This window comes from Callithrix jacchus, chromosome 16 (genome assembly GCF_049354715.1).
Source record: "Callithrix jacchus isolate 240 chromosome 16, calJac240_pri, whole genome shotgun sequence".
NCBI lineage: Eukaryota > Metazoa > Chordata > Mammalia > Primates > Cebidae > Callithrix > Callithrix jacchus.
Genome location: NC_133517.1, coordinates 78,051,381 through 78,078,658, shown reverse-complemented (window position 1 = coordinate 78,078,658; position 27,278 = coordinate 78,051,381).

Below are 27,278 nucleotides of genomic sequence, written 5' to 3'. Positions count from 1 at the left end.
GAAAGAAGTGAATGAAATAAACGATATACAAAACAACCAGAAATAAATCAACAAAATGACAGGAATAAGCCCTCACATAATGCATCCTTATGTAAATGCATTAAAATGAACAAAAAACATAATTCAACTATACGCTGTCTATAAGAAAATCATCTCACCTGAAAAGCCATATAGACTACAAGTAAAGGGATGCAAAAAAAATCTATGCAAACAAAAACTGAAAGTTAGCAGGAGTAGCTAACTTATATAATAAAACAGACTTTAATCAAAAACAATAAAAAGAGACAATGAAGGTAATTATACAACAATAAACAGATCATTTCAGCTAGAGGATATACCAATCTTAAACATATATGTACTTATCACTAGAAAACCCAAATACATAAAGCAAATATTATTAAATCTAAAGGGAAAGATAGACTCCAACACAATAATAGTTGGGGACTACAACAATTCATGCAGCATTAGACAGATCATCTGGACAGAAAATTAACAACAATAACAAAAAAGAAACCTCCATTTAACCTGTACTTTAAGCTAAATGGACCTAACAGGCATTGATATACAGAATATTTCACCTAACAGCTACAGAATACATCATCAGCACAACATCAGCACATGGGACATTCTCTAGGATAGACCATATGTCAGGACACAAAACAAGTCTCAACAAATTTTTAACAATTGAAATTATATCAAGTATCTTTTCAGGCCACAAGGGTATGAAATTAGAAATCAATAACATGAGAAACTTTGAAAAATGTACAAATACATGGAAACTAAATAACATGCTGCTGAATAATCATTGGATCAAGAAAAAAAATTTAAAATTCCTTGAAACAAATGAAAGTTAAAACACAATAGACTCAAACTTATGGAATACAAAGAAATAAAAAAAAACTTCTAAGATGAATGTTTGTAGCAATAAATGTCTAAATCAGAAAGTAGAAAAATTTCAGACAAGAACTAAACAAAATGGAAACTAAAAAAACTCAAAAGATTAACAAAATGAAAGTCTGTCTTTTTGAAAAAAAAATTCAACAAAATTAATAAACCACTAGTTAAGTTAACCAGGAGAATAAAAGAGAGTAAAACCCAAAAAATGAAATCAGAAATAAAAAGAAGATATTACAACTGATATTACAGAAATACAAAGGATCACGAGGCTATTATGAGCAACTCTATTCTCACAAACTGGAAGATCTAGAGGAAATGAATAAGTTTCTAGACACACACAACTTATCAAGGTCAAATCAGGAAGAAACAGAAATCCTGAACAAACTAATAATGAGTAATGAGATTTAATCAGTAATAAAATGTTTACCATCAAAGAATATTCCAGAACTGGATGGCTTTACTGCTTGATTCTATCAAACGGTCAAAGAAAATATCAATTCTCATCAAAGTGTTCCAAAAAATTAAAGAGGAGATCATTCTTGCCAACACATTCTACAAGGCTAGCATTACTCTGATGCCAAAACAAAAAAGGAACACCACAACCAAAGAAAACTACAAGCCAATATCCCTGATGAACACAGACATGAAAGTCTTAAACAAAATACTGATAAACTGAATCTACTAGCACATCAAAAAGCTAATACACCATAATCAAGTGAAATTTATCCCAAGGATGCAAGGATGGATCAACATATGCAAATTAATATATGTGGCAACATCATATCAACAGGAGGAGGGACAAAAAAATATGACCATCTCAATAGATACAGAGAAAGCATTTGATAAAATTCAATGCTGCTTTATGATAAAAATGTTCAACAAGCTAGGCATAGAAGGAACATACCTCCATATATGACAGACCCACAGTTAATATCATACTGAATGGGGAAAAGCTGAAAGCCTTTCCTCTAAGAACTGGAACAAGACAAGGATGCCCACTTTTACCACTCCTGCTCAACATAGTACTGGAAGTTTTAACAAAAGCAATCAGGCAAAATAAAAAAATAAAAGGCATCCAAATTGGAAAAGAAGAAATCAAATTGCCCTTTGCAGATGAAAGGCTCAAAAAAAAAAAAGCTTAGTTCTTTTTTGTTTTTTATTTTTCTGAGATGGAGTTTCACTCTTGTTACCCAGGCTGGAGTGCAATGGTGCGATCTCGGCTCACTGCAACCTCCGCCTCCCGGGTTCAAGCAATTCTCCTGCCTCCCAGGTTCAAGCAATTCTCCTGCCTCAGCCTCCCAAGCAGCTGGGACTACAGGCACACGCCACCATGCCCAGCTAATTTTTTTTTTTTTTTTTTTTTGTATTTTTAGTAGAGACGGGGCTTCACCATGTTAAACAGGATGACCTCGTGATCCACCCGCCTTGGCCTCCGAAAGTGCTGGGATTATAGGCATGAAGCACTGCGCCCAGCCAGCTTAGTTCTTATGAATAAATTCAGTACAGTTGCAGGGTACAATACCAACATATGAAAACTGGTAATAATGAACTAGCTGAGAAAGACATTATGAACCCAATTCCATTTACAATAGCTTCCAAAAAATACCTAGGAATAAATTTAACCAAGATAATGAAAGACCTTTAAAAGGAAAACTACAAAACACAGATGAAAGAAATTGTAGAGGACATAAAAAAATGGAAAGACATTTCATGCTCATGAATCAGAAGAATCAATATTGTTAAAATGACCATAAGCTCAAAGCAATTTACAAATTTAATGCAATCCCTATCAAAATATCAATGTCAGTTTTAAAAGAAATAGAAAAAATCCTAAAATGTGCATGGAATCAAAAATGGGCCTGAATAGCCAAAGTAATCATGAACAAAAAGAACAGACCTGGAAGCATCACACTATCTGACTTCAAAATATATTTCAAGGCTATAGTAACTAAAACAGCATGATATTTGTAAAAACACATATACCAATGGAACAGGATAGAGTACCCAGAGAAAATATTTGCAAAGTATTTATCTAACAAAGGACTAATATTCAGAATATACAAGGAACTCAAACAACTCAACAGTAAAAACAAGATAAACAAATAAAAATGCCATTTAAAAATAGGCCAAAAACATGAATAGATATTTCTCAAAAGAGGACATACTAGTGACCAATAGAAATACATAAGAATGTTCAACATTTGCCTGTATTTGCAGGCAAATGCAAATCAAAACCACAATGAGATATTATCTTACCCCGGTTAGAATGGATATTAGTAAAAATACAAAAATTATCCAGGTTTTCTCCCCATGTTATCCCACTGGATATAGTATGCACCTATGCAACAATCCTGCATGACCTGCACATGTACCCCAGAACCTAAAGTAAATAATAAAAAAAAAAAAATACAGAAATTAACATGCTGGTAAGAATGCAGACAAAAGAGAACTCTTATAAATTGTAGTGGGAATGTAAATTAGCATAGCCACTATAGAAAATAGTATGAAGATTTTTAAAAATACTAAAACTAGAACTTCCATACCATCTAGAAATTTCTCTATTGGGTATTTATTTAAAGGAGAAAAAATCAGTATGTTAAAGGGATACCTGCACTCCCATATTTATTGCAATACTTCACAATAGCAAAATATAGAATCAAAGAGTCCAGTAGCAGGTAAATGGATAAAGAAAATATATACACAATGGAATACTATGTGGCCATAAAAAGAATGAAATTGTGTCACTTTTAGCAATGTAGACAAAACTGGAAGTCATTAAGTGAAATAAGCTAAACACAGGAAAAACAAGTATCACATGGGTAGCTAAAAAAGAGGATCTCATGGAGATACAGAGTGGAATGTTAAATATCAGAGGCTGGGAAGGGCTTATGGGTGGGGAAGGAGTAATGTATGCACAGGAATGAAGGGAAGTTGGTTAATTGTTACAAACAACAATTAGTTAAAAGGAATACATTCTACTGATTGATAGCAGAGTAGTGTGACTGTAGTTAACAACAATGTATTCCACAATGGTTGAACTAATTTACACTCCCACCAGCCACATATTCTCACTATAGATGGGTGATGAACAATGAGAACACATGGACACAGGGAAGGGAGCATTACACACTGGGGTCTATTGGGGGGAATAGGGGAGGGACAGCGGCGGGGGGAGCTGGGGAGGGATAGCATGGGGAGAAATGCCAAATGTGGGTGAAGGGGAGGAAGGCAGCAAAACACACTGCCACGTATGTACCTATGCAACTATCTTGCATGTTCTGCACATGCACTCCACAACCTAAAATGCAATAAAAAAAAACAATGATGTACTTCAAAATAGCTAAAAGAGATCACTCAAAATGATCCTAATATATAGAAATAATAAATACTATATATAGTATATTATACACTATATACTCTATCTAGGTAATAGATACCCCAAATACCCTGACTTGATCACACAGTCTTTGCATGTAACAAAATATCACATGTCCCCCATGTATATGTACCTATGTTATCTATCAGTTTTTAAAAACCTAATCCAAACCTTCTGGTCATTGGACAAATGTCAGATACGTTCTCTTTTTTATATGGAACATGACAAAAATGTCAATAGTATGCATTCATTTATTCATTTATTTATTTATTCACTTTTCAACACATGGTTATAAGGCCCCCTTCTATATGCCAGACACAGTTCCAGGCATCAAGAGTCTAACAGTGATCAAAGTACACAAAAAAATATCTACTTTTTATAGGCCAGACATATTCTAGTGGTGAGAGAGAAAAATTAAAAAATAGCAAAGCGACTTCTGACATAGTCTGTGTTAAGTAGTTATATATGCTATAGAGAGAAATAAAGCTAAGAGGGATAGAAAGTGCTGGCATAGGTGTGCATGTCCATTTTTAAATGACCTGAGAAGCGAACATCTAAGCAAAGGCCTGCAAAAAATGAGAGCATAAACCATGCAGATATTTGAGGCAAGAATGTTCCAGGCAGGGGTAAAAGTAAGCACAAAGTGGGTTCTAGACCAGAGTGAGGCAAATAAAATATCCAGGTTTTAAAATATAAGGAAGCACTCACTTTCAGCTCATGCAAATACAGGTGGCCTTGCAAAGATCCTGGGGCAAAACTTTAGCTGGCAAGTTTTAGAAACAGTAGAACACTCAACGTTCCTAGAGCAAAGGACCAATGTGGATAGACAGTAGCAGAAAATAGAAGTGTGAAGAGGCTGTGATAAGTGAAAGGAGGGCTTTTGATCTGAGTAAGGTGGGGCTGCAAGGTAACCCATTATGCAGTATTGAGCCAAAGAGTGCTCCAATACAACTTAAGGGGGAAAAAAGTATAAAGATACAAGAGAATGGGATCAAACTGCCATATTTGCAGGTGATACAATTAATATTTGAAACCTAACAAAACTGAAAGAAGATATTTGAAAAAATCAGACATGAAGGAAGGTTTTTGAGTTTGAAATTACTCCTGAAACCAACAGTATTCCTCTATGGCATAAATAATGAAAAAATATAGAAATAAACATGATTTGTGGAAGTAAATTGAAATCTCTCACATTACCTATGTACTAACAAAACAAAAATGTTCACAATATTTCTAGAAAAATATTTAATTTTATTAATAGAGCTGCAGGCCACTATCCTTAGGAAACTAATGCAGGAAGAGAAAACTAAATATCTTATGTTCTTACTTATAAGTGGGAGCCAATGAAACAAACACATGGACACATAGAGGGGAACAACACACACTGGGCCCTATCAGAGAGTGAAGGGTGGAAGGAGGGTGAGGATCAGGAAAAATAACTAATCAGTACTAGGCTTAATACCTGGGTGATGAAATAATCTATACAACAAACCCCCATGACACAAGTTTACCTATGTAACAAACCTGTGCATGTGCCCCTGAACTTAAAATAAAAGTTTAAGAAGAATTAATAAGTAAAAATTTAAATACATAAAAAGATTGGATTAATCTTCTATACAGGACTTAAATATTTTTATTTTAATTTGCATTTAGGATCAGGGGTACATATGCAGGTTTGTTCTATAGGTAAGTTCCATCTCCCAGGTGTTGAATGTGCAAAATATCTCATCACACAAGTAATAACCATAGTAACCAATAAGTAGTTTCTCATTCCTCAACCTCCTCCCACTCACCAAACTCAAAGTAGGCCCCAATGTCTGCTGTTCTCTTTTTTTGTGTGTCGTTTGTACTCAAATGTTTAGCTTGGACATAAGTGAGAACTTGTGGAATTTGGTTTTCTGTTCCTACATTAGTTTGCTAAGGAGAATGACCTCCAGCTCCATCCATGTTCCTGAAAAGGACATGATCTTGTAGACTTTTTATGACTGCATAGTATTTCATAGTATATCATGTTTTCTTTATCTAGTCTACCACTGATGGGCATTTAGGTTGATTTTGTATCTTTGTCATTGGGAATTGTGCGGTGATAATATGTGTGCATGTGTCTTTATGGTAGAAAGATTTATATTCCTTTGGGTATAACCCAATACTGAAATGGCTAGGTCAAATGGTAATTTTGCTTTGAGTACTTTTAGAAATTGCCAAACTGCTTTCTGCAATGGTTGAACTAGTTTACATTCCCAGCAGCAGTGTGTAAGTGTTCTCTCTTCTGTACAACCTCACCGGAATTTATAATTTTTGTACTATTTAGTAATAGCCATTCTGACTTGTGTGAGATGGTATCTCATTGTGGTTTTGATTTGCATTTCTCTAGCGGCCAGTGATGTTGAGCATTATTTACATGTTTGTTGGCCACATGGAATGTCTTCTTTTGCAAATTGTCTGTTCATGTTCTTTGCCTACTATTTACAGGACTTGTTTGTTTTCTCTGGTAAATTTGTTTAATTTTCTTATGGGTTCCAGATGTTAGACCATGCATGGTTTGTAAAAATTTTCTCCCCTTCTCTAGGTTGTCTGTTTATTCTGTTGATAGTTTATTTTGCTGTGCAGAAGCTCTGAGGTTTAACTACATTCCATTTGTCAATTTTTGTTTTTGTTGCAATTGCTTTTGATGTCTTTTTCACAAAGTCTTTGCCAAGTCTGATGCCCAGAATGGAATTTTCCAGGTTATCTTCCAGAATTTTTATAGTATTTGGTTTTAGACTTAAGTTTTTAATTCATCTTGAGTTAATTTTTGTGTTAATATATGATATAATGAAGGGGTCCAGTTTCAATCTTCTGCATGACTAGCCAGTTATCCCAGCGCCATTTATTGAATAGGGAGTCTTTCCCCATTGCTTGTTTTTGTCAACTTTGGCAAAGATCAGATAGTCTTAGTTACATGGCTTTACTTCTGGTTCTCTATTCTGTTCTATCTATATATTGGTCTATGTGTCTGTTTTTGCACTAGTGCCATGCTGTTTTGATTACTGTGGCCCTGTAGTAAGGTTTGAATTCAGGCAGCATGATGCCTCCAGCTTTGTTCTTTTTGCTTAGGGTTGCATTGACTATTCAGGCTTTTTTGTTATTGTTCCATATAAATTTTAGAAAAGTTTTTTCTAGTTCTGTGAAGAATGCTTTTGTTAGTTTGATAGGAATAGCACTGAATCTATAAATTGCTTTGGGAAATATGGCCATTTTAACAATATTGATTCTTCCTATCCATGAGCATAGAAAGTTTTTCCATTTGTTTGTGTCATCTCTAATTTTTTTCAAAAGTGTTTTGCAGTCCTCTTTGTGGAGTTCTTTGACCTCCCTGGGTAGCTGTATTCCTAGGTATTTTATTCTTTTTGTGGTGATTGCGAATGGGATTGTGTTCCTGATTTGGCTCTCAACTTGACTGTTATTGGTGAATAGGAATGTTAATAATTTTTGTACATTGATTTTGTATCCTGAAACTGCTGAAGCTGTTTATCAGCTTAAGGAGCTTTTAGGGAGAGACTAGGGTTTTCTAGGTAAATGATCATGTCATCTACAACCAGGGATACTTTGATTTCCTCTCTTCCAATTTGGATACCCTTCATTTCTTTCTCTTGCCTGATTGCTCTGGCCAGGACTTCCAGTCCTATTATCAATAAGAGAGGGCATTCTTATCTTGTTCCAGTTTTCAAGGGGAATGCTTCCAGGTTTTGCCCATCACATTAACTAACTTAATGTGATGTTAGTTATAGGTTTGTCGTAGATGGCTCTTATTATTTTGAATGATGGGTTTTCTTCAATGCCCACTTTGTTGAGGGTTTTTAACATGAAGGGATGTTGAGCTTTATCAAAAGACTTTTCTGCATGTATTGGGATGATCATGTAATTTTTGTGTTAAGTTCTGGTTGTATGATGAATAACATTTATTGATTTTCATATGTTGGACCAATTTTGTATCCCAGGGATAAAGCCTACTCTATAATCAGCTTTTAAATGTGCTGCTGAATTTGAGTTGCTAGAATTTTGTTGATGATTTTTGCATATACATTTATCAAAGATATTGGCCTGAAGTTTTATATTTCTTTCTTTCTTTCTTTTTCTTCTTTTTTTCTTTTTGTTGTTGTTGTTTTTGTTGTTTCTCTGCCTCTGCCAGGTTTTCATATCAAGATGATGCTGGTCTCATATCATGGAATGAATTGGGAAGGAGTTTCTCCTTCTCAATTTTTGGAATAGTTTCAGTAAAAATGATACCAGCTCTTCCTTATACATCTAGTAGAATCTGACTGTGAATCCATCTGATCCTGAGTTTTTTCCAGATAGGAGGCTTTTTTTTTTTTTTTTTTTTTTTGAAGCACATATTGATCTATTCAGGGATTCAATCTCTTCCAAGTTCTGTCTTGGGAGGTTGTATGTTTCCAGGAATTTATCCATTTCTTTTAGGTTTTCTAGCTTGTGTGCATAGACGTGTTCATAAGAGTCTCTGAGGCATTTTTGTATTTCTCTGGGATCACTGGTAACATCCCCTTTGTCATGTCTGATTCCGTTTATTTGATCTTCTCTCTCTTCTTTATTAGTCTAGCTAGTGGCCTATCTTATTATTTTTTTTTCTAAGAACCAGTTCTTTGACTCTTTGATCTTTGAGTCATGAATTTTCTGTCTCAATTTTTTTCAGTTCAGCTCTGATCTTGGTTATTTCTTACGGTCTGTTGGCTTTTAGGTTGGTTTGATCTTGTCTCTAGTTATTCTAGCTGCAATGTTGGATTGTTAATTTCAGATATTTCTAACTTTCTGATGTTGGCATGCAGTGCTATAAACTTTCCTCTTAACACTATTTTAGCTTTGTTCCAGAGATTCTGGTATATTGCTTTTTTTCCCATTAGCTTCACATAATTTCTTGATTTCTGCTTAATTTCATTATTTACCCAGAAGTTCTTCAGGAGCAGGTTGTTTAATTTACCTTTAATTGTATGGTTGTGAGTGATTTTCTCAGTATCGATTTCTATTTTTACTGGATTTTGGTCTAAGAGTGTGGTTGGGATGATTTCAATTTTTCTTTAATTTGATGAAGTTTGTTTTATGCCCAATTGTGTGGTCAGTTTTAGAAAATGCGTGCCATGTGCAGATGAGAAGAATGTAAATTCTGTTGTTTTGGAGTGGAGTTCTGTAGTCCTCTATTAAGTTCATTTTACCAAGTGTTAAGATCCTGAATAACTTAGTTTTCTGTTGTGATGATCTGCCTAATACTGTCGGTGGCATGTTAAAGTCTCCCACTATTATTGTGTGGTTATCGAAATCTCTCCACAGGTCTTTAAGAACTTACTTTATGCATGTGGGTGCTCCCATGTTGCGTGTATATATAGTTACAATAATCAGGACTTCTTGTTGAATTTAGCCCTTTGTCATTGTATAAAGTCATTCTTTGTCTTTTTTGATCCCTGTTAGAATCTGTTTTGTCTGAAATTAGAATAGCAACCTGTGCTTTTTTTCTGCTTAGTGTGTGGGTGTAGATTTTTATACTTTACTTTGAGCCTATGGGTTTCACTGCATTTCAGTTGGGTCTCTTGAATAGTATATCATTGGGGTTTGCTTCTTTATTCAACTTGTCGCTCTGTGCCTTCTAATTGGGGCAGTTAGCCCATTTACATTCAAGGTTAGTATTGCTATGTATGGATTTAATCCCGTCATCATATTGTTAGCTGGTGATAATGGAGACTTACTTGTGTGGTTGCTTTATAATGTCACTGGCATATATACTCAAGTGTGTTTTTTTAGTGGCTGGTAACAGTCTTTCCTTTTCATATTTAGCATTCCCTTTATGACCTCTCATAAGGCAGGTCTTGTGGTGACACATTCCCTTAGAATTTGTTTGTCTGCAAAGGATCTTATTTCTCCTTCACTTATAAAGATTGGTTTGGCTAGATATGAAATTCTTGGTTAATTTTTTTTAATTGCTAAATATAAGCCACCAATCTCTTTTGACTTGCAGGGTTTCTGCTGGCAGGTCTGCTGTTATCCTGAAGTGGTTTCCTTTGTAGGTGACCTGCCCCTTTTCTCTAGCTGCTGTTAACATTTTTTTCTTCATTTCGACCTTAAAGAACCTGATGACTGTGTGTCTTAGGGATAGCCTTCTTGTGTAGTATTTTGCAGGAATTCTCTGCATTCTCTGAATTAGAATGTTGGCCTCTCTAGCAAGGTTAGGGAAATTTTGATGGATGAAATCCTGAAATATATTTGTCAAGTTGCTTGGTTTCTCTCCCTTTGTCTGAAGCATGCCAATGAGTCATAGATTGGGTCTCTTTACATAATCCCATATTTATCAGAAATTTGGTTCATTCTTCTTTTGTTTTTTCTCCCTTTTTCTCTGACTGAAAAGAAACAGTCTTAAAGCTCTGACATTCTTTCTTCAGCTTGGTCAATTCTGCTGTTAATACTTGCAGTTGCATTATGAAATTTCTGTAGAGTGTTTTTCAGCTACATCAGATCGGTTTGGTTCTTTCTTATAATGGCCATTTCATCTATCAGCTCCCATATTGTTTTATTATAATCCTTAGATTCCTTGGATCAGGTTTCAACTTTCTCCTGCATGTTCATGAGCTTTCTTTCTATCCATATTCTGAGTTATATTTCTGTCATTTCAACTATTTCAGCCTGGTTAGGAACTATTGCTGGAAAAGTAGTGCAGTTGTTTGGAGTTGTTAGTGCAGTTGTCAGAAGACACTCTGGCTTTGAGTTGCCATAATTCTTGCACTGGTTCTTTTTCATCTCTGAGGGCTAATATTCCTTCAAATTCTGATGTTGCTGACCTCTGGATGGACTTTTCTTTTTCTTTTATCCTATTTAACATTCTTGGGAATTTCATTATGGTATAAGGTGGGCTCAGTCAACTGGCTTTATTTCTGGAGGTTTTTAGGAAGTCAAGACTCAGCTCAGGACTACTGGACTGTATGACCTATCTTCAGGGGGCTGGTATTTGTCTGGTAACCAAACTTTGTTCTATGACCCTTGAAAGTTAAGAACTTGCCACGATGGAGGAGCCAAGTTGTTCTCAGACTGCCCAGTCACTGCCATTCTGATGGGTGGTGCCAGACATAGCACTTCCTAGGGCAGTGGTAGCAGTATCCATCTTCAATTGCATGTGCCAGAAGCAGCAGCAGCAGCAGCAGCACAGCGGGGTACACACTCATCTGCTGCAGTGGGATTCTGGTAAGTGTGTGGGTGCTGGCCTCTGTGCAGTCATTTGCAAGGGTGGTGGTGGCAGCACAGCATAGAAGACAAGTGGCCCCACTAGCCTCTGTGCTTGCCTTCATGCTGGTGGTGGTATTAGCATGGAGCTGGGTGCTGGTGGGCATGGCACTGTGTGTGCCCTTTGTAGGTGGGTTCATGTGGGCAACACCTGCTGCTGGGGTGGGGGTTGGTTTGCTGGTCACCCTGTAGTTTTGTGCCTGTGGCAGCATCTCCATGCCCACTATTAAATAAAAGACATAATAGACAATATAAACCTATGCATACTTACTGGGATAGATACCTACAATGTTCAAAACCAACATAGAGAAGAAGTGAAGTAAGATGGCTTAATAAAAGCTGCCATCCAGCAATTAAGAGCCTACCACACAAAAGAAGCCCAGGTCCATATGGGTTCACAGCCGAATTCTACCAGACACACAAAGAGGAGCTGGTACCATTCCTTCTAAAACTATTCCAAATAATCCAAAAAGCGGGAATCCTTCCAAAATCATTTTATGAGACCAACATCATCCTGATACCAAAACCCGGCAGAGATTCAACAAGAAAAGAAAACTTCAAGCCAATATCCATGATGAACATAGATGCAAAAATCTTCAATAAAATACTGACAAGCCAATTGCAACAGCACATCAAAAAACTTATCCATCATGATCAAATAGGATTCATCCCGGGGATACAAGTCTGGTTCAACATATGCAAGTCTATAAACGTAACTCACCACATAAACAGAACCAAAAACAAAAACCACATGATTACTCAATTGACACAGAGAAGGCATTTGACAAAATTCAACAGCCCTTTATGCTAAACACCCTCAATAAACTCGGTATTGATGGAACATATCTCAAAGTAATAAAAGCTATTTATGACAAACCAACAGCCAATATCATACTGAATGGGCAAAAACTAGAAGCATTCCCTTTGAAATCTGGCACTAGACAAGGATGCCCTCTTTCACCACTCCTATTCAATATAGTACTGGAAGTTTTAGCCAGAGCAATCAGGCAAGAAAAAGAAATAAAGGGTATTCAAATAGGAAAGGTGGAAGCCAAATTGTCTCTATTTGCAGATGACATTATAGTATACCTAGAAGACCCCATCGCCTCAGCCCAAAAACTCCTGAAACTGATAAGCAACTTCAGCAAAGTCTCAGGATATAAAATCAATGTGCAAAAATCAAGCATTCCTATACAGCAATAACAGACTTAAAGAGAGCCAACTCAAGAATGAACTGCCATTCACAATTGCTACAAAAAGACTAAAATACCTAGGAATACAACTTACAAGGAATGTAAGGGACCTCTTCAAGGAAAACTACAAACCACTGCTCAATAAAATAAGAGAGTACACAAACAGATGGAGAAACATTCCATGTTCATGGTTAGGAAGAATTAATATCGTGAAAATGGCTATACTGCCCAAAGTAATTTACAGAATCAACGCTATCCCCATCAAGCTACCATTGACTTTCTTCACAGAACTAGAAAAAACCACCATGAACTTCATATGGAACCAAAAGAGAGCCCGTATAGCCAAGTCAATTCTAAGCAAAAAGAACACAGTGGGAGGTATCACACTACTGGACTTCAAACTATACTACAAGGCTACAGTAATCAAAACAGCATGGTACTGGTACCAAAACAGAGATATAGACCAATGGAACAGAACAGAGGCATCAGAGGCAACACAACATATCTACAACCATACAATCTTTGATAAACCTGACAAAAACAAGCCATGGGGAAAGGATTCCCTGTTTAATAAATGGTGTTGGGAAAACTGGCTAGCCATGTGCAGAAAGAAGAAACTGGACCCCTTCCTGACACCTTACACTAAAATTAACTCCAGATGGATTAAAGACTTAAACATAAGACCTGGGACCATAAAAACCCTAGAAGAAAATCTAGGCAAAACCATTCAGGACATAGGAGTAGGCAAGGACTTCATGAACAAAACACCAAAAGCATTGGCAACAAAAGCCAACATAGACAAATGGGACCTAATCAAACTCCACAGCTTCTGCATGGCAAAAGAAACAGTCACTAGAGTGAATCTGCAAGCAACAGAATGGGAAAAAATGTTTGCAGTTTACCCATCTGACAAAGGGCTAATATCCAGAATTTACAAAGAACTCAAACAGATCTACAGGAAAAAAAACAAACAAGCCCATTCAAAAATGTGCAAAGGATATGAACAGACACTTTACAAAAGAAGACAAACATGAGGCCAACAATCATATGAAAAAATGCTCATCATCACTGGTCATTAGAGAAATGCAAATCAAAACTACATTGAGATACCATCTCACACCAGTTAGAATGGCGATCATTAAAAATCTGGAGACAACAGATGCTGGAGAGGATGTGGTGAAATAGGAACACTTTTACACTGCTGGTGGGAGTGTAAATTAGTTCAACCATTGTGGAAGACAGTGTGGCGATTCCTCAAGGCCTTAGAAATAGAAATTCCATTTGACCCAGCAATCCCATTACAGGGTATATATCCAAAGGACTATAAATCGTTCTACTATAAGGACACATGCACACGAATGTTCATTGCAGCACTGTTTACAATAGCAAAGACCTGGACCAACCCAAATGCCCATCGATGATAGACTGGACTGGAAAAATGTGGCACATATACACCATGGAATATTATGCAGCCATCAAAAACGGTGAGTTTGTGTCCTTTGTAGGGACGTGGATGAATCTGGAGAGTATCATTCTCAGCAAACTGACACAAGAACAGAAAATGAAATACCGCATATTCTCACTCATAGGCAGGTGATGAAAAATGAGAGCACATGGACACAGGGAAGGGAGTACTACATGCTGGGGTCTATTGGGGGAAATAGGGGAGAGACAGCAAGTGGGGGATCTGGGGAGGGATAGCCTGGGGAGAAATGCCAAATGTGGGTGAAGGGGAGGAAGGCAGCAAAACACACTGCCATGTGTGTACCTATGCAACTATCTTGCATGTTCTACACATGTACCCCAAAACCTAAAATGCAATTAAAAAAATAAAATAAAATAAAAATAAATGTCAAATTTTTAAAAATGCTCAACAGCATATTATGTAATGGTTGGTACTTACTAGACATTCATAAATATATTCTTTCTTAATTTATTGGAAAAAAGAAGCTGCCATCAACTGTCTCCTCTACAGGAACACCAAATTAAACAACTATCCACATATACCTTCATAAGAATTGAAAACCAGCTTGGGTATCAGCATGGCTGCAGTGGGGTAGAGCACCAAGTGGGCTCCTAAGTATGACTCCTAAATGGCATTTCTGGACTTGCCCTTGGCAAGATGGAAGACTATTGCTTTGAAGGAAGAGTCTCAAGACTGGCAGCATTCACTGCAAGCTGACTGAAGAGCCCCTGGACCTTGAATGAAAATTAGTGGTAGCCAGGCATTATTTTCCCCATGCCTGGGATAATAGTGGTCATGAAGAGGGACTCCTCTGCTTGTGGAAAGGGAAAGGAAGAGTGGGAAAGACTTAGTCTTGCAGCCTGGATGCCAGCTCAGCCACATAGTATAGAGTACCAGGTAGATTTCTGGAGCTCTACCAGCTGACCTGCTGTTCCTGACTTTAGGCATGGCTTCCAGACAGCATCCCCAGACCCACACATAGCTGGAATGAACTCACTGCCCTTATGGGAAAGATAAAAGCCTAGCTGGATTTGCCACCTGCTGATTGTAGAGCCCTTGAGCCTTGATTCAACATAGGAAGTAGCCAGACAGTGGTCATTGTGCACCTTGGGCAAGACTTAGTGCTGCACTGGCTTTGGGTCTGACCCAGCAGAGTCCTAGTAGTGGTGGTCACAGAGGTGTTTGTTTCCCCCTTTCCCCAACTCCAGGCAGGTCAGCAGGTTAGCATATATAGAGAGAGCACGTGACTGTTTTCTTGGGGGAAATTAGTGAAGAGGACAATAGTCTCTGCCTGGTAATCCAGGAAATTCTTCTGTATCTTACCCTCTATGAGTTGGCAAGAGCCACAGTGTTACTGATCTTGGGGTGCCCCCTAAAACAGATACACCTCCTATGACAAAGACTTACATCACACACCCAAGTATCTCTGAATATACAGAAGCCTTCCCAAGAAGGATAGATACAAACAAGCCCAGACTGCAATAGATATCTAGCTCTTCAATAATCAGATACCAATGAACATCCATAAGCATCAAGACTACCCAGGAAAACATAATCTTACCAAATAAACTAAATAAGTGACAATGAACAAATCCTGGTTAGAGATATGTAAACTTTCAGACAGAGAATTCAAAATAGCTGTTTTAAGGAATCTCAACAAAATCCAAGATAACACAGAAAAGGAATTGAGAATTCTCTCAGATAAATTTAACAAAGAGGTTGAAATAATTGAACAGAATGAGGCAGAAATTCTTGAGCTAAAAAACACAACTGACATACTGAAGAACACATCAGAGTCTCTTAATAGCAAAACTGATCAAGCAGAAGGATGAATTAGTGAGCTTAAAGGCTATTGGAAAATACACAGTCAAATGAAACAAAAGAAAAAAACATTAAAAAGAATAAAGTGCAACTACAAGATCTCAAAAATAGCCTCAAAGAAGAATATCTAAGCGTTATTGGCCTTAAAAAGGAGGTAGAAAAAGATATTAGGGTAGAAAGTTTATACAAAGACATAGAACTTCCCAAACAAATCTAGAGAAAGATATTAATATTCATGTACAAAAAGGTTAGAGAACACTAAGCAGATTTAACCCAGTAAGACTACCTCAAAGCTGGTGCAGTGGCTCACCCGTATAATCCCAGCAGTTTGGGAGGCCAAGGCAGGTAGATCATGAGATCAGAAGTTTGAGACCAGCCTGGCCAACATGGTAAATCCCTGTCTCTACTAAAAATACAAAAATCAGCTGGCGTGGTGATGCACACCTGTAGTCCCAGCGACTCTGGAGGCCAAGGCAGGAGAATCACATGAACCTAAGAGGCAGAGGTTGCAGTGAGCCAAGATCACACTTTCAGCATTAACAGATCATCCACACAGAAAATCAACAAAGAAATATTGGATTTAATCTGCACTGTAGACCAAATGGACCTAATAGATATTTAAAGAACATTTCATCCAATGGCTGCAAAATACACTTTCTTCTCAGCACATGGATAATTCTCAAGGATAGGTCACAAAATAAATCTTAAAATATTCAAAAAAATGAAATTATATTAAGTATTTTCTCTCATCACAATGTAATAAAACTAGAAATCCATAATGATGAGAATTTCGGAAACTATACAAACACATGGAAATTAGACAATATGCTCCTGAGTGATCAGTGGGTCAATGAAGAAATTAGGGCAGAAACTCAGAGGAATGTTTATAGCAATAAATACCTACATTGAAAAGGTAGAAAACCCTCAAATAAACAACATGATGATGCATCTTAAAGAAACAAAAATGCAAGAACAAACCAAACCCAAAATTAGTAGCAGAAAAGCAATAATAATGAGAGCAGGAATAAATAAAATTGAAAAGAAAATATACAAATAATCAAAGAAACAAAAAGTTGTTTATTTGAAAAGTTAAAATTGACAAAACTTTAGCTCCACTAAGAAAAAAGGAGAGAAGACTCAAATAAATAAAATCAAAGACGAAAAAGGAGACATTACAACCAATACCACAGAAATTCAAAGGATTATTAAAGGCTTCTATGAGCTACTATATGAGAATACATTGGAAAACCTAGAAGAAATGGATAAATTCCGAGACACATACAAACTGCCAGGATTGAACCATGAGTAAATCCAAAACGCAAACAGACAAATAACAAGTAATGACACAGATGCAGTAGTAAACAGTCTTCCGGCACAGAAAAGCCCAGGACCTGATAGCTTCACTGCTGAATTTTACCAAACATTTAAAGAAAAACTAATGCACCCCCCATAAATATTCACACCTTCCATGAACCCACAAAAATTTTTTACATGTTTGGGGATAATCTTTAAAGGAAAGGAAAGAGGTATGAAAATAACTGCAATGTATGATCCTTAATTGGATCCTGGATTTAAGGAAAACAATATTGAGGACACTATTTTTATTATTTATTACTATTCTCATTGCTATAAGAAACACAAATATAAAATGCATGTAATGACATAACACCAATGTCCAATCTCCTTAGTATGATAAATATATTATAGTTATGTTTTAAAAAGAGCCATAGTGTTAAAGTCAAAAATATTCAAGAAATTCTTACAAATGTACTTTAAAAGCTCATAAGCTAAGTTGAAAAATGGGAAAAGAAAATAAATAAGCAATTCACAGACAGTGAAACCTGAAACACCAACAGGCATATGAGATACTTAAAATACGAGTAATAAAAAAAATCAGAATAACATTAAACTATAACACTTTATATCCATTACATTGGCAAAAATTAGGAAGAAAGTAATGCTACATTTGGCATGAATATGGGGAAAGGTAACATACCTGCAGTTAGAAGTATAGACTTGCAGTCATGAGCACTTTAAGGTATTTAATAAAATCAAACATTAGTAAACCCTAGAAACCCCCTCTTTCATATGTATCCCAGAAGCACCTGTCCATAGATCCATAAGGAGGGATATCTAACAATGTTCATCTGGGCATTATGTACGGAAGTGGGTAGTTTATAACAATCTAGGTATGCATCTATAAATGCATGGGTAAGCAGAAAATGGGGAGGGTGTTCAATGGTTTACTAAGCAGCCATCAGAAGCGACACATAATACAAACACACAAAACATAATGTTGATGGAGAAAGAACTGCAAATAATGAGATATAAAGTACCTTGTATTTATGCAAATTAAAAACACATGTAAGCATTGTACACATGCAAGAATTGTACATCTTTAAAGACATAGAATGGGAAAGAATAAATGGAGAGAGATGGGTGATAAAGGGGAAAATAAGGAGGACATTGAGACGAAATATCATTGAAGCAGTAAGAAATATTACTAACAGGACACGCTATATTTGAAGCCTAAAATAAAGGAAAAAATAAAATAAAATAACAAAATCAGGGGGAAGACTAGATTATCTTTAAAATTACTTCTCACTCTAATGTTCTGGTTTTCTATGATACATGAGATCCTTCTGCACTAAGTAAGCCTTGAGAGACCATTGGCATGATTATCCATTAATGGTATGAAGCCAAACACCTGCAAATCCAGTAAATGCAGACAAACTACACTCAGGGGAGCTAGTTTCACATCATCTGTCAACAAGGACATCAAAGAGAGGTGGGAAATCAAAATCATCTGTCTCTGGGCTACAAGCCCTGGCTATGACTCCCTAAACACCAATCATAGCAATTCTCAGTGTTCCTATAACCCTCAACATCTGTTAATTGCTTAGGGCTTCATATTCTACCCTGGAGGCTTATTGGTGTTTCCAGTTTAGTTATGGAGAGAACTAAAAGGATAGACAGGTAAGTTAAAAAAGCATTCAGTCTCTAAAGAAAATGTTTTGTCATCAGAATCCACAATACAGTGTGGAGATAATGAAAAAAATTGATATTTTTATAGCTGATTTTAATCTGAGAAGGTTTAATTAGGACCCCAGAGAGGTGTCTGTAGGGAGATGAACTCCTGCTCCATACAAAGAAAACAAAAAGTTCTTAACAACTAGGATAGGCATAAATGAAACTGACAACCACAAGATATAGTTAGATTTTTCTTCCAGTGTATTTTTCTAGTAGAATCCAATATTACAAAGAGTTAGAGATGGTGTGAAGAATATTTATCACTGGGTAAGTCTTTTTGGACTATAAGTCTCCTCAGAGTCCCTTGAAGAAGATTATATGGTTCCATGATATGTGTGTTATGTTTGTGCATGTGCTCATGCACTTGGAGACAACACACTATTGGAAATGAGGTTATTAAGCGGTAAGATGCTGCTTCTGGGAACGTTGAATCTAGTTATACAGTTTATCTTTATGGAGCTCCCTCCAACCACTAGAGGAGCCTCGATGTGAAAGTCAAAGAATGCAGAACACATTCACTTGGTAGAATTATAAACATCCAAACTGGACATCAATGTACAGTAACTGATAAGCTCAGGAGGTGATCATCTACCTGCCCCTGTGTGCTTCTGCTTCTTTTTTCTTTTTTATTGCTTTTTTTCTTGACCTATCAGAAATACATTTTTCCATCTTTAATGAGATATAATTGACAAATAAAAATGTGTATGTTCAAGGTATACAACATGGTGATTTGATGTAAGTATACGTTGTATAATGATGCTCACACTCCAATTAATTAACACATTCAGGACCACTCACAGTTATTTGTGTGTGTGCATGTATGTGTGCATGTGTGTGTGGTGAGAACAACTGAAATCTGCTCTCATCAAATTTCAAGGTTAAAAAAAAGAAACATTTATAGTCACCTGGCTGTGAGAGGAATGTGACCCTGAGTTAACTATTTATTATGTGTCCTTTAGTTTGTTACACACATACATGTAAACGGTATACTGCTATCTCTATTGAGTATTGGGTCAGGAATACTCAAAAAGTAATTATGTCATCTCTTCATAAAACCCATACCCAGAAACCTTTCAAAGTATTGCAATGTATATGATCTTAAACTTTACTGATATTTAGAATCCGTATTCTGGTATCGGATCCAAGCAGAGCCCATTAGGTCCAGGATCCTATTTTGAAAAGACAAATACCTCTCTCTGGATGCATTATGCACTCTGCTAGGAACTCAATTACATAGGGCCAGAGAGCAGATAGCAAGTAGCACCTTGTTCTTAGGATTCTTCCTTTTCTTCCCTGAGTTACCATAGAGATTCTACTCTTAATCAGAAAACCACAGTCAACCTGCAGACACATGAGTATGAAAATAATTAATTGATTTTTATACAGCAAAAATCAATTCATGTGTCTAGTAGTTTGTAACCTCCACATATACAAACACCCCAAAATGCAACATCTCTTCGAGAGCTGGGTGCTAAGGGTTCTGTATTGTTGCTGCAGCTAAGCCATAATACTAGAGTAGCTATCTTTGGTGACAGAGAAATCCTCTTACCCTCAAAATCTCCTTCAAAGTCACACGAGGGGACTTCTGCCCCTATCCCTGTAAGAGTGAAGAGGAAAAGATAAAAGAATCCAGCTGTTTAAGAGTTAAATGAGCATGACAGTCCCTAATATTGTGTCCTAGTCTACAGTACTCTTGATATTACATAGTCATAAGAATTAGAACTCTACAGGAATTAATTTTCTACACGTCACCTCTAGTGGAATGAAAGCACCATCCCCGTTTCTTAAGTGAGACCCCTTGCAAAAATAGTCGGAACAAGATGAAATAAAATTCTCCATGATTTTATCATCAACCTTCAATATGAAAATATGAAGGCACTAATGGCTAATGTAAGAAGGAAGTCGAAATGGTGACCCCTAGTGTTATTATCACCAACAGTCTTGAGACCACGGTAATTCATGGCGTCTCTGTAACAGAATGTGCATCACCATAGATTAAAATCTGCAGTGCCAAAACCACATGTGTTATTTACTACCACCTACACCAATTCAGCCAGGAAATAAGATCTAGCAAACCCTGAAATCAGCTATGTTGCTTTCAAATATATGGATTCAACGAGTCTCTTCACTTCTCTGAATTATAATGTTTTCAACTGTAGTTTAATGATAGTACTTTATCAGTACTGGATTAATAACAGGAAGAAATGAGATTGTAGAGAGTTATTTAAAAACTGTGAGACTCTACAAATTAAGTGAAACAAGTTAGTAATGACTAGAAAATCATATTGTATTTATCCCAACACAGTTCTATATTTAAACTTATAAATCTCTCCCTCTCCCTCTCCCTCTCCCTCTCCCTCTCCCTCTCCCTCTCCCTCTCCCTCTCCCTCTCCCTCTCCCTCTCCCTCTCCCTCTCCCTCTCCCTCTTTGTTGAATTTCACTTCCATTTCTAATATAATTCCAGTGCCTTTCAACAAATATTTATTTTGAAGCCAACTCTTTCATATCCCATTAAGTTGGTGTGTTTTATTTGCACGAAATTCCAAATTGAGCACTCTATAAGGAGGCGACAGAAAAGATCTGTTAAAAATAAAAGTTACCAAAGAGGAGACACACATAATTTTTTAAACTTAAGCTGTAAACAGCACTCTTTTTCCATTATCAGAATGTCACTATAATTTCCAAAAGTTGCAGAAGATGAGACCTAAGTCTTGCTTAGTTTCCAACCTTTCACCCTGCTTGACATCATTTTCTGAGTTTCTGCTGTGCTCAAAAGAAATGAAACAAACAAACAAACAAAAATTCCCCTGTATCAGCTGACACAAATAAGGAAAACATACTAATAACAGAGCATAAAATATTTCCACACAATCCCAGCATTTAGGAGCTTCCAGGGTCCTCCCAAGACAATTTTCTGCCAATGATTATTTGGCTTTCAGTATTTTTAGAATCTAATTTCTCAACTTCATTGTGTGGATACATAGTAATGCAGGAGTTTGGTTATGAAATATATAAAGGACTAAAATTTGTCTGTAAAATTTTTTTTCATTCGTATCTACATGTTCAATAGCATTTCCCATTATTCTAAGCTATAGATCAGAATATGGTTGTAAGATATTGGGTGGGGCGGAAACTAGGAAGAACAGGAATGAATTCCAAGGTGACAAAAAATGACCATTTGTTGAGGGTTAGTATATGCCATCTACTTAGTTGAGTGATTTGTCTTCACATTCTCAGATAATCCTAAATTATTTTCTAAACTGGAAATCATTTCAACCTTATGATGGCAAAAAGAGGCTCAGAGAGTCTGTCAGTTCTCCAAAGCCATACCGCATTTAAATGGCAAAGTAGGTATATAAAACCTAATCCTTTTACTCCAGATCTCACATTTCTTCCACCTAACTCTGCTATCCAAAATAATCAATAGTCCAGATTCAATGATAGAGCTATTAGGGGGTCCCCATTCAGACAATCAAAAACAGGAATTTGTAGGAAAAATATATTTTAGCAGTTGGCATCTTAATTTCACGTAGGGTAAGAACTTTATTTAGAAAGGTGCTTTGGTCACTTTAGCTAGGAAATGTGGAAACATAATGGTTTGTGTGAAAGGAGGTACACTGCTTAAGGAGAAAACAGATATTTGGATTTGGAATAAAGAAAATAGAAGGCAGGAAAAAAAAAAAGGAGGGAGCTGGAAAACTTTGTAGTGGTCTGCACTCTGTAAACAAATGCTGTCTATGAGAAATCTCAATGGCAAATTGGCCAGAAGATTTATCATAACAAGAAATTGCTTAATTTTTAAGTTCATTACTCTGTATCTCTACCAAAGCATCTTTTATCTCCCAAACTTTCAGTACAACCTACTTCATCCCTAATTCTTGTATGAGAGAGATCTTAAAAAAAAAGGAGCGGGGGGAGTATATTGTATATCTGCATTAGAAAAGGATGGTGAAAGAAGACTTTGGGCTCAGAAGGCACAGGAAATTAGAAGTAGAGATGCCCATGTGACTATGGCGAGGCCAGTGTGCACCCCACAGATGTGGAAAAGGGAATGCATTAATTCAAATAAATGCCAAGGAAACCATACACTTGACTTATACTTAATCAACACGATCCTACTGTCCTGACAACATCCTCCTACTCCCACTAGATATGGGTTAGTAAAATAAAGAAGTCTTAAAAATAACGGACGTTATTCCCTTTCAGTAACAACTATCTCATGGTTATGATTGAAAAACAGTAGCAAATTCCTTTCCCACATACGCACTGTTCTTGTTTATGTCACTATATACTTTCATTCCCAAAGAACCACAAGAAAATTAAGACAATCTCTTTATGTAAAAACCTGCTGATCAACAGTTTAGGAAATTTGGCATTCAGTCAAATGCCATGATCTCTACCAACAATGTTACTGCCATTGTGTAAATTATAGCCCCTTTGCAAAGGATCATCCATATCATGTTCTGCTCCTTCAAATAGACCTTTAAACACAGGATTTCTGACCACAAAGCTCACATATAGGACTATAATTATTACAATAATAATAACATTGAAGGAAACTTAGATATCATGTAGTTTGATCTTCCAAAGATTGCAGTAATCATTTTTACAACTGACCCAGTGAAACTGTAATTCGTCTTCTTGAACACATCCAATGACAAAGATATCTCAAAAGGAAATTCTATCTTTGGATAATATGAAACTTTATAGGAAAAGCTTTCTTATATTGAGCCTAAATTATATTCCTCATCCTACATCATAAGTTCAGGCATCTGGAACAGCATAGGTATTATTCTTCCTCCAACTGCCTTTTCTTCAATGATTTGATGACAACTCCAACGTCACTACTTAACTCATGCTAAATACACTCAGTTCTTTCTTTCATTTCCAGATGCCTTACCATACCAGGAAACACCTGGGTATATTTCATTTGTCAATACCCTTGTAAATGTGTAGTGTGCAGAAGGAAATCCTACGTTCCAGATGTGATCTTAGCTCTGCAAAATTCAATTGTATTTTTATATCCCTCTTCTGCAAATGGGTCCTTCAGCAAAGCAAACCAAGATGGTTTTAACTTTCCAAGACATTGTATTAAACTTAAATCATACTGAGATTGCCATTGCCTGTTAAACTTTCAAGAAATTATGTCACTTAGTTTTTAAATTCGTATTTGATCTTTTAAAACCAAAATTTAGTACATCACATTAATATTCTTTTTATTTAGATTTTCTAGTCTACTGTTTTGGATCCTTGACTGTGACATCTAATGTATTCACATCTACTCCTTGCCATATTGGGATGGCAGAATATTTGATAATCATACATTCTGCACTTTTTATTCATATGTTTTCATAATTGATGTAATGAATAGCATGGACTCTAAAGTGATTAAGATTTTCATTTATCTTCTGCTACCTATTCATACCGCACAACTAATAATCCTGCTTTTATTGTGCACTCACTATGTTCTAGCTACTCCGCTAGTGACTTTCCAGATATACTGTATTTTAATTCTTTCAACTTATCAATGAGTATGTGAATATATTTTTCATTTTTGTAATAGAAATATAAAGGAGAAGTTTTATATTTCTGTTTAAGCATACACAGCTAAGTGACTTGAACATAATTCACCATCCTGGTTTTCAGTTCTGCAAACATTTACTCTTTCAACATTCCATCTTTGAGTTCAGGGTTTGTGAAATTTATATTTTTATTAACTTGTCACAGGTAATATTCTCTTTTTTATTTATCTATGCTTTCCTCCAGACTGGTTTCTTTGTCTATCTTTTGTATCCTTCCTGCCTACATTCTTTTTTTTTTTCTTTTCTTCTCTCTTATTTTTTTCCTCTCTCCTTCTTTCCCCTTTTCCAACCTCCATTATCTTCCTTCCTTTCCTCCTTCCTTCCCTCCTTTCTTCCTTCCCTCCCTCCCTCCCTCCCTCCCTTCCTTCCTTCCTTCCTTTCCTTCCTTCCTTTCTTTCTTCCTTCCTTCCTTTCCTTCCTTCCTCCGCTCCTTTTTTCCTTCTGTCTTCCATTTCTTTCTGGTAATATGTTTGCATTATTGACAAGCATTTCTTTAAAAATCTCCTCTTTAAGATGTGCAGATGACACCCTAACCATAATCTCTATTGAATGTAAATTACTTTTGAGGCACCTCTCTCTTCTTATTTAAGACCTGTTTGTTTCCATCTCTTAGCTACACCCAAGGAGTAGGGTGCCTACTCTTCTGTCTAGCTTTTTGTAGCTTCAGGGTCTGGATGGAGGTGGATTTCTTCTGCTGGTCCCATGCTAAGCCTTTGTGGAAGAGCCCAAATGCCTCTTTTTCTTCATCGATTTCTGCCAAGGGTCCAGAGACCCAAGATGACCTAATCTGTGCACTTCTTCCAGGTACACTTTCTTTCTTTCTTTCTTTTTTTTAATTGCATTTTAGGTTTTGGGGTACATGTGCAGAACACGCAAGATAGTTGCATAGGTACACACATGGCAGTGTGTTTTGCTGCTTTCTGCACCTTCACCCACATTTGGCATTTCTCCCCATGCTATCCCTCCCCAGCTCCCCCCCCCGCTGTCCCTCCCCTATTCCCCACAATAGACCCCAGTGTGTAGTACTCCCTTCCCTGTGTCCATGTGCTTTCATTGTTCATCACCTGCCTGTGAGTGAGAATATGCGGTGTTTCGTTTTCTGTTCTTGTGTCAGTTTGCTGAGAATAGCCTAGGGTTTTAGAATACAGTGAGCCTAGGCTGGTTTTTCTGCCTCTTCTAAGGTTCTGAGTTGATGTGGTAGTTCACAGAAAGTTCTCTTCTTACGTTTTTCTTCATCAACTTTCCCCCTCAGTTTATTTCCTTCCAAATTACTGAGTATGTGGGAAGGTAATGGAAGGGCCAGTTGTTAATACAAAATCTCAAGATTTTGCCCATTAATCTTCTTTTACCATACTGTTTCTGGCAATTGAATATCATCAGAAGTTAATCATTGAGCCTCACCAAAATCTTCTGTTTCTTTCTTTACCATCACATTTGGGAAACTAGAGCATGTATGTATTTAAATGAATACTTTCCGTTGTTTTTTTTATTTATTTTTTTTAACATACGGAGGCAAAAGTCCTGTGATTCTGATTTTTTCCCAATATTTAACCCTATTTTTTTCTTATATGTGCTTTTTTATACACTGGAAAAGTTAAACATAATTCATTTGATAATATGTCTCATTTGATAATATCATTGATACCAGAATCTGTGTTGTAATACTTCATAATCCTGGGATATTTTAGAAGAGAGCCAAGTATTATGCAGCTAGTATAACTTTACTGTCACAGAGGTCACAGGTCTCAAGCTCAACTCAGAGGAATTTCTACAAAGATTTTATGTATCTTACTAATATACTATATATCACTGACTCTATCCTCAATTTACCCTCTTCTTTTCCATGATTCTTAACAATAGGGCAGAGGAACAGGATCCTAGCACCATCTTATCTAGAAGTATTGTCTCTCCCTTGGAGATTCTTATCCTAACACCATAAAGATGATAGCATATTTGGGACATCCACCGTGCACTGAATTTTCTACAGGAGAAGAGTTCTCCCTTATCAGAGTTTTTAGGAAGAAAAAGCTGTAATATTTTTCAGAAGATAACTAGAAAAAAAGAAAACAATTATTCCAAAATTATTGAAACATGAACTAGGAGAAAGTATTAGCTGTAGAAGGGAGAAATATGAGCTTCAAATACTGCTTCAATATTGAACCCCTTTATACACACTGACACCAGACCTCTGAGTCACTAGGCCTCTTTTCATAATATTATCCTTCTTCTAGTATCATCTCAAAACAATCCCTACAGCCTTGCTATAAATATTTGAATAACTTCCAAGTGATCACTTGGATTCTTCTTTCAAGACCCCAGGATAGAAAAGTCACTCGTTTGTAGGTCAGCCCAGTGCATCACCAAAAACTTATACCTTATACTCTTAGGAAATTATTGGCCCATTTTTAAATTTTTAAAGTAGAATAAAATTATGTCTGGTCCTTATAACTATAATAGAGATTTTCTGTCTATGTGAGCAAAGACTGAAAGGAAACACAGGCCAATGAAAGGAGCAGTAGAACCATAGGTAAAATGATTTTTTTAGAATACTATCTAGAATCAATAATATTGATTAAGAAATGAGGAGAAAAGGTGGGGCATGGTGGCTCACGCCTGTAATCCCAGCACTTTGGGAGGCTAAGGTGGGAGGATCA